The sequence below is a fragment of the Aethalodelphis obliquidens genome, unplaced genomic scaffold (genome assembly GCF_003676395.1).
Source record: "Aethalodelphis obliquidens isolate GAN/ISIS:26980383/991018 unplaced genomic scaffold, ASM367639v1 scaffold37, whole genome shotgun sequence".
Lineage (NCBI taxonomy): Eukaryota > Metazoa > Chordata > Mammalia > Artiodactyla > Delphinidae > Aethalodelphis > Aethalodelphis obliquidens.
In genome coordinates, this window is record NW_020837981.1 from 14,779,300 (window position 1) to 14,788,689 (window position 9,390).

General features: G+C 51.3%; 1 protein-coding gene across 1 annotated transcript in view; it reads right to left on the reverse strand.

The window, feature by feature from the left end:
• Positions 1-7,169: 7,169 nt before the first annotated feature.
• Positions 7,170-9,390, reverse strand: part of FAM241B (family with sequence similarity 241 member B) — a 9,188-nt gene continuing 6,967 nt past the window's right edge. The window contains exon 4 of the mRNA XM_027130041.1: positions 7,170-7,308. The gene's annotated coding sequence lies outside the window, so the exon portion shown is untranslated. The remainder of the gene's footprint in view (positions 7,309-9,390) is intronic.

Genomic DNA, 9,390 nt, shown 5'->3' on the forward strand with positions numbered 1-9,390 from the left:
AAGGGAGGTCTGGCCATCACACATTCAGAGGACAATCCAGGAGCCTCCAGGAGTGGAGGACTGATACTCCTTCGTGTCCCCCAGACCTGCTTCCATGGTGACAGAACCCCTCATGCCTTGTAAACCAGGAAGGGAAGCAGAGCAAGCTCTCCTCCTCCCCGCCCCCAGCCCCTCTGCCCCCTCCAGTAGGTCCTTTGTCTACAGCTGTGTCTGTAAACACCTCTCTGCACACCCCCTCCTCTAGGCCCCGCTTCTCCTGTCTGCAGTGTAGCACATATTCCCCACCCCCCAACTGATCTATTTGGGGAGAATGGGGGAAAACGACTCTTTAATTTCCTGCCTTCATTAATTATTGTAATGGCCTTCAACTTGGGGGAGGGAGTGGGCACAACGCACCTAATATGTTTTTATGTCGACAAACACATTCTCTCCTTGGCAGAGAAAGAGGCCTGCTTGGGGTTTGGGGATGTGGAGTGATTTACAAGGAACATTAACACCAGAGAAATTCTCCTGCTACAGATTCATGGGCTGGCTTTCTGTGGTGACTTGAACTCTCACCCTCACCCTCTCCCTCTCCCCTTAAGATCCCTGTCTCCTCGCCTCACTTTTCCCCCTATCCTAATACTCTTCTTCTCTCTCTTAATCCACCTCTTTTCCCCCGTGTTCACATCTCTCTTTTCCCCACCACACCCCTCTTGCTGCCTCTCGCCTTCTCACCAAAGCTGAGGACTCTTGGGGAACATGGCTGATGAGCGGAAGCTCTCAGGCTGACACCATTCACTGCAAGCAATGGGGCCAGGGTACTGAAGGGCGCTGTGGGCAGGAAAGGTGGGAACCGGGTCTGCTTTGCCCTGTTTCTCTGTGGAGACCCCTCACCCCAGCCTCTAGCCATGTCTTACTCTCCCCATTAGAACGGGAGAAGGTTACCAGGGGAACCCTGAGTAAACAGAATGCTCTCCAGGCCTTTGTGGCCCTGGGCGGGGAAGCCCACTGGAGAAGTCTTCCAGGTCTGCCATCAGTGGGAAAAAGCCCATCTGGGTTGGCAGAATTTCTGGAGAGAAGGAACGAGATGAAGCTAAGAAAAACAGTTCCACAAATCACTCTTCAGTGAGGTGAGTCTCCACAGCAACCTGCCCAGGGCTGAGAACCACAGAGGCAGGAGATGCACTGTTGCCATGGAAACCACATCCTAGAAACCCACTGGTATTTGTCCCTGTTTGCGTTTGCAGATAAGGTGCTGGGGGCAGGGGCTAGACCTGCAGGGTGCCTCAGAGGAACAGGATGGAGGAGAGAGGGAGAAAAGAGGGGAGAGAGGCGAGGGGCAGGAAAGAGAGGCAAGAGGGGAGAGCAGATGGAGAGAAGAGAGAGAGAGGGTGACAGAAGGAAGGAGGGAGGAGAGGAAGGTTCTAGGAAGCAGACAGCCTCTCAGGGGGATCCTGAGTTCTCTGGGCTTTGCCCAGAAAAGAAGGAAGCGCCCTGTGCACTGAGTATGGACATGTACAAGTGAGTTGAGGGGAAGGGGACTGAGCTGAAGCCCAGGCTGAACCTCACGTCAGCCGAGGCACCCACTTGTCCTCATTGCTTTTACTCCATCATTGCTCAGAATGAGTAAATGAAGCATACCCTGGGGCGCCTGCTCACTGACCACAGAACAACCCCCCAAAGGGTCTGGAACCAGAGGAACCCCACTTGAGGCCTCCTGTCCCTCCTCCCCCAGGGTGCCCAAGCACAGGGGTTCCAGAGGGAAGGTGATTGGAAGTGGGCCCCAAAGCCAGCCTCTTCCCTGATTACTCCCAGACACGGGTCTGTGGTTCCCTTTTTCTGGGAGTTAAGTGGCCACTGTGTGCCTAGCGCCACCTGCTGGTGACCACTGGGAGCAAGACAGCAGTAACTAGAATTGGCGGGGCCCACTGTTGCCCCCACCACCGAGCCTCAGCAACCTCTTCAAGCCAGGGGTGAAACTGGTACCCTCCTCCACGCCCCCTCGGACGGCCTGTGGGCCAGATGAACTCTTCAGTCAAATGAGCCACAGTCGCATTCGGTGTCTGATCTTGGCAAGTCAATTCCCTCTCTGGGCTCCCACGTCCCATCTGTGCAATGAAGGTCTAGAAGGGCTCTTTATGGCTTGGATAGTCTGATTCCTTGACTCAAGCCAGAATTTAGCCCCTATCTGGAATATTTCTTTGAGTCTGAGGGGAGATACCAGAACCCCTCCCCCAATGTACTGTTCCTTGGACTGGGGGCTCTGTAAGCCCCACATGGTTCAAGGGCAGCCTGGAAGGCACCAGAGTTTCCCCGTCACCCTCCCTTTACCAAGTGGGCCCCGCTGAGAGGGAGGCAAAAGCTTAAGCACCGTAACACACAGCACCCACTACAAGACATGTCCCAGGCCCTGCAATCCCACCTACCCCTCCTCTGTAGTCTGAGAAAGCTCCCGGGTCCACAAAGGCTCCTAAAAAGCTGTTAGAGGGGAAGGAAAGCTGGGGAACCAGCATGCTCCCAATCAGTGTTGGTGCCTACCACATCTGCAGGAGAGATGCCACTTTGGGACACGGTGCCAAATGCAGAAGGCTTCCTGAGCCCCTGTGATGGCATCAATGCCTGCTGAGCTGTCTGCTGCAACCAAGGGAGCCAGGGCCGCCGTGGGGGAGGTCTGGAGGCAATGGTGGCTAGCCCAGAAAGGCAGGAAGTGAGTGAATACAGGACTCGCGTCAGGAGAGCCAAGTCCAAATCACAGCTTTCACGTTTAGTAGTTCCATGACCTGGTGCCATTTTCCCATTTGCCAACTGTAGGTAACAGCAGTATCTACCTCCCAGAGTTCTGGTGAGGATTAAAATGAGATGATGCATGGGAAGCCCTTAGCACAGGGCCTGGCCCATAGCAGCACTCATCGTTACAGACTCAATTCAGAAACTCCGGATTTGGACCAGGCCAACTCCGATTCATCATAATATTAACAACATGTAAAAAGTGTTCCTCCTATTAATAACTATTCGTGGAGCACCTACTATGTGCCAGGCACAGTGCTGCACAACAGGGCTAGAGCAACAGAGGAGACAGATATGATGCCAGACTTCATGGAGTTTCTAGTCTGGTGAGAGGTAAGGGAGAGTGGTAGACGGTCATCAAACAAATAATGACACAAAGAATAAATTACTCTCCATTCTGAAAGGGAAGCAAAAGTGCCAAGGGAGCATATGACTGGAGAGATGACCTGATCTGGGTGGTTAGGGATGATTAATCTTTGCCTCTCCCTCCTTCATGCTGACTGGAATGAGGACATGATGGCTGGAGCTTAGCAACCATCTTGGACCATGAGGCAGGGCTGCTGGATAAGAGGGACCTACATGCCTGATGACTTTGTGAAGGTGTCCAAACTCTCTCTGTATTGTCTAATTCTGATGTTTTTATTCATTTTCTTGACAGAAAATGATTTTAATCTTCTTTAAGAACAGTATTTTTTAGTTTTTAATTGTCCTTATCCTCAAAAAGCTCTGAACCACTGGACTGGGATTAGTAATGAACATGCTGCCTCTTCATTAGACTGTAAAAATGTTGGGGGCAGAGGGAGTCTCCAGCCCAGGGCTTTCCTCATAGGAGAGTGTTTGTAGAGTTTTGTTGAGTGGGAAGCAGTTAACAAGAGACAAAAATCATGGACAGATAAATTGAAGCTGGATGTAAATCTGGGGCAAGAAACCCAAACCATTTCAAGCAGTGTCTGAGGACAGGGCGAAAGGAAGGCGGCACAGAGAAATTCAGCAGCCAAGGACAGGACCTAGCAGAACAAGAGCTGAAGGACTTGAACCCAGGGAAAGAACTGACCGCCAGAACAAAATACTTTCGGGGTGTTAGAGGGCTCCTCAGGGATGGCTTGAAGTTGACCCTGACCTTGAATGTCATGTCTAGGGAAGACCCCAGAGGCCTGGGTTTAAATCCTGCTGTGTCGCTTACTAGCTGGATGAGTTTAGATAACTTGCTTGGCCTCTCTGAGTTTCGGTTTACTCGTAGAACAGTAAAAATAGATGGAATGATATGTATGAACCCCCGCCCCCGGACCCCCGCGTCACTGCCTGGCAGGTGGCACCCAATCAATCGTAATGATGTCCAGCAATCTTTCAGGTGCTGTGGTGGATGGACTTTCCGGTGGCCACGTGATCTGGCCTCCTGATGTTCATGTTTTTCTGGGATCCCCTCCCCTCGAGTGTAGGCGGGCCCTGGGACTTGCTTCTAACCCACAGAGTGCGGCAAAGGTGGGATGTCTCTCCCATGATTGTATTACGTTATGTAAGACTCGGTCTTGCTGGTGGACTTGCTTAAGAGTCTCTCTCCATTGCTGGCTTTGAAGAAAGAGCTGCCACGAGTCCTCCAGTGGCAAGAAAGTGCGGTCTGCCAATAAATACCCCGAAGAGCTTGAAAGCGAACTGTTCCCAGTCGAGCCTCTAGATGAGAACCCAGTCCTGGGGTTCCTGTTTGCAGCCTTGCAGAAGACCTGGCTAAGCCATGCCCAGAAACTGAAGTGATAAACATGTTGCTTAAGTGCTAAGTGTTTGGTAATTTGTACATGCAGAGAAAGGGAATACAGGTGCTATATCAAGAGTATTTTACGCAGTATTTAAGGAATATATCACTTCACTTTCGTCAGCACATCAACTCTAATAGGGGGTATTATTACTCCTACTTATAGAGAGGAAACTAAGGCTGAGGAAAGGGGCTTGATTTGCCAAGGCCACACGGCAACTGGGGAAGAGGGAGCTGTGACACAGGCGCTAGAGACTACACAGTGAAGAGCCCTGTGACTGGCCTGCTGGCAGCATTAGCTTCACCCTGCACAGTGCTGTGTAGCTACATGAAGGCCTTTAGGCAAATGCTCTCTGCCCAGTTCTCCACAGACCCCACCCCTCCCTATAGCCTGGTCCCCAGCTGTTTCACATGGTTCTCTCAGCCACCTGCCAGGCTCCTGAAGGCATCTGAGTCTCCAACCCCGTATAACTAGGGCACTGGGAGTTAGAGGCCACATACAGCAGGTCCTGTTTCCTCAAGGGTTTGGGAGCAAAAGGCAAGAGCCGAACTACCCGGGGAATGGCGCAGAGAAAACAAGGTAGCAAGCATCCCCAGCGCAGTTCCCTCCCTGAGCTGTGAGGCCACAGTGCATCATTTTCACGACATCTGTGTATGGTGATGTCAGGGTCGCTGCACCCTCCACACCCCAGGGCTGGGCCTGGTTTAAGGACCCCACCCCAGGGAGCAGCGCAGCAGAAGGATAGGGATGCATGGAGACTACAGCCTTAGAGGGGACCCTCAGCTCCCGAGGCAGGGGCAGCGAAGGGGCCAGGGGACTCGGGGAGTCCCCATCTGGTGGTCTCTATGGGAGGGTTACTGCTTCATTTAGAGAAACACAGGGACACAGGCAGACAGCACAACAAGCCCCAGGAGCCCTGACTCAGGGCTGCACTTACACTGTTGACCCAGGTTCTTTCCTTCCTTCCTTCTTCCCTCCCTCCTGCCCTCCATCCCTATTTCCTCCCTCCCTCTCTTTCAACCACTTGTGCTGGGGGTGGACAAGGGGGGACTGTCTGTATTTATAACTTGAGAATTAAGGCCAAGTGCACAGGTGATAGTTTTTTTTTTCCCGATCCACCGGAAGTCACAGGATCCACCCAGCCAAGGCAGGAAGGGTGAGCTCTGCCCTTGGGTCGCCCTTCTCCTTTCAGTTCGGCTGGTCGCTTGTACCTTCTCATGCAATTCACTCAATGATCCCTAAGCTCTGATTAGGGCCCAGCCTTCATCAGAGGCTGGGAGCACAGAAAAGAACCAAGTAGTGTGTGAAAGGACAGGCACCACAGACCCTACTCCCCATGGCGAGAGAGGCTTCTGCCAGGAGCAAGTCTGGCCAGCCCAGTCCGGCTTCCAGGGCTGGACCCCACACTGCAAGTTTTAAAGCTGCCCACCCAGGTGAATCTATTGTGCGGCAGGGGTTGAGAATCACTGTCACAGGGAAGGGAACACTCTGTCTCAGGCATCTGTGGTTGCCTTGTCCCTCCCCTTGCGGAAAGCATCTGGATTTTAGTCACTTCATCAGAAGAAGATGGTTTCTCAGGATTAGGTGAGCTCAAAGTTGCAAAAGAAACACCTCCCCTAGGCTGCAGCGGGCTCTAGCCCAGGCCAGTGCCTCAGAGGCAAACTTCGTAGCTGCTGTATACTGGTAACTGCCATATTGGAAATGTTCTCAGTTTTTTTTCTCCTGGAATTTCAAAAGCAAATTACATTCTGAACACTGTTGGCTAAGGACAGCCAGTTTTCACCAATGAGCACTGCAGGAAGGGATCCAATACAAACCATCACCACGGCACGCTGCTATACACCAGGTACTATATACGTCTACCATCTGGACCTCACAACAGCCCTAAATGACACCTTCTCCCCATTTCACAGATGAGGAAGCTGAGGCACACAACTAGCAAGTGGGAGATCTGACTCCCTTACTCCTTGCCTCCTATGTAAAAGACAAGCACTACACAAGGGACACTGTGTCCTGAATGACACCAGATCACAAAATCACATTCATCAAAGGAAACTGGGTGGAATGAAGACAGGTAAGTGTGGAAGTGCTGGTGGGCACTGCACTGGGCGGGCTGCACTAGACACAGCTCCCCCCAGACCCAATCTAGAGAGAGCCCAGCCTTAGAGAACAAGTGAGTCTCTCCCACTGGGGCCACCTCCGTGATGACAGCAATCCTGGACTAGAAAATCACCCAGTGTGAGACTTCTCATTCCAACTCCTACCCTGGAGGCTTAAGTACCAGGGGCTCTTCTTCAAAACAGGCCCAAGGCCCTTGGTGACAGAGTCTCTTCCTGGGGGCCTCAGCCACCCTGCATCCTCCCCCCTCCCCTCCCCTAGGGGTCCCAGCCCAGATCTGCCATCTCTGTGCAACCACGTGTGAGTTGCTTTAACCTCTCCAAGCCTCAGAGTCGCCATCCGTAAAAAAGAGAAAGACGTCTATTTTTCTTTGCCGGAGGATGAAACGAGACAAGAGTCTTACCCCAGGATGAGGCCATAGTAAATTAATTCCAGTGGAATCGCATGTACTCTCCACGAGAAACCCGAGTTCTGCTATCACGGAAATGCAAGGCAATCGTAAGCCTGGGCTGGCAGAGCGGAGCACTCACCTGGGCCAGGAGGAAGGATGATTCGATGGAGGGATGGAGATCATGCTCCTGCAGAGACATTCCACCAGGTGGCGCCATGGTACAACATTCACAGCCCTTCAGGCCAACACACCAGGATCGCTGGGGTCTCCAGGGCCTTCCTGCACAAGAACAGGACTTCATTCAGTCAGAGCTAAAGAAAGCCTGAGGCTGTGTCATTCTTCACAGCTTCCCTCCATCTCCTTCATCTAGATCTTCATCAAAAGTGTGGTGGGAAGGGGGTGGGGGCACAGGGACAGTGACAGTGGCAATGCCAGGCCACGTCAGCAGCAAAGTCCACCAAGCACCTACTATGGGCAAGGCCCTCTGGCAGGTATTGTCGAGTTTTAGAGCTGAGAGGGGCCTTCAAGGAAATCCACCTTTGCCCCTTTGTTTTTCCAGAATGGAAGGAGGCCAGGGGAGGGTCACGCCTGTCTGTTAGAGGTTGTGGAGAGGCCTGCCAGGCTCACCTTAGGGTGCAGTCTGACTCAGGAGGACAGGTTTCAGGTGAGGCCACCACGCCTCCTCCCCTCCTCCTTGCTGAGCTGAGCCAGACAAAGCCAGGGGAAGACAGGAAAGGCATCCCATCCGACTGCAAAGGGAACAGAGAAAATGAACTGGGTGTGACTTCCTAGGCTATTCCTGCCTCACCCTCTCCTGGGACACAGGACACTCTTCCTGAATGTCTGCTGAACAGACTGCAGACCTAAGACCAAGTTTAAACCATCCAGGGAGCTTCCTCCTCCAGCCCTGAAGAAGGGGGACATTTCTCTCAGGGTCCCCTCATTTCAGAGAAACAGCCCCATGGAGTGGTTCAAGGTCAGTGCTGCAACGCCCTTGGGGGTCAACTAGGTCAACCCCCTGTGGTACAGATGATTCCGTTGAGAGCAAAAGAGGGTCAACAACTCACCTCAATACCAAAACTCTACAGAATGAGGCAGCTTTCTATGCACTAATATGAAATGTGTCCAGGATACTGTTAACGTAAAAAAGAGAGGGCAGAAAACGTGTCTAATTTTCCATTATTTATATTAAAAAAGACAAAATTAGTATATTTGTGTTTGCACATAATTGCATAAATAAGTTCTGGAAGGATTTAAAAGATGCTAAGAACAGTAGTTATAGGGTTGGAGGGGGGATGCATGGATGGATGGATGGGACAGGGGAGGGAGGGAGACTTTGTCCGTATGCATTTGTACATCACTTGATCTTTGAACCACGCAAATGAATTCTGTTTCAAAGACTAAACTTTAAAAACAGTTTGCCCAAGATCATACAGTGTTTCCCACAGTTGTAGGTAGGATGCTTTCACATGGTAGGATGCTTTCACGTGAAATGATCTGGGGTGCACAAGGTGACGGTAAGCAATTCACAAACACAGCACTGAATCATTCAGTGAGAAAGCCATTCCCTTTTCATTTCTCTTCAGTCTTCTGAATCCGTCAGGGGGAATGCCTCAGTGAGATGCTAGTAGGTCTTTAATACCTTTCTAAATCCTGGTAAACTGCCTTTTTAACAAAGAAAAAAGGCATCAGGCTTAGAGCCTTGGTTGACAGCGGCAGCTAGCTAAAGGGTGAAAATGGAATCATGTTATTTTCTCTACACTCAATTTACTTGTACTAATATCTACTAGGAATGGCAAGTAACATTGGTCTTCAATTTGCAATAGCAATATGAGTCTTCCTTTTGGAAATATTTTAAGTAAATTGTATGTTGCTCTAAAGAAAACTATTACATAAACCCTAATGCCATTGCTTTGTGAATATGGTATTATCAAGTGCTAACCTTGCACCAGAAACTGCTAAGTGCTTCCCATGAATTAATATACTGACCCTCCCATCCCTGGGAGGTGCAGATGAGGACACAGAGAGGCAGGGAGGATGTGGACCTTGCCCAAGGTCACTGGTTGACTGGAGGTGGAGCTGGAATTTGAACCCAGGCATCCAGCCTCCTGTAGGGCTCAACACCGGAGGGACTAAAAGCTGGTGGCCCAGTGAATGCAGACCAGCCCTCCCCCCTCCAGCCATTGGCAGCCTGCACTTTAGGTAGTTGCCCTAAAGGCTCAGCCTCATTTGGACAGCTTTATTTTCCTCCTCCCAAGCTCTGGGTCCCTAAAGCCAAATGGTTTCAGCTCTCCCTCCACCCCCTAACCAAAGGATTATAGACACACACACACACACACACACACACACACACACACACAC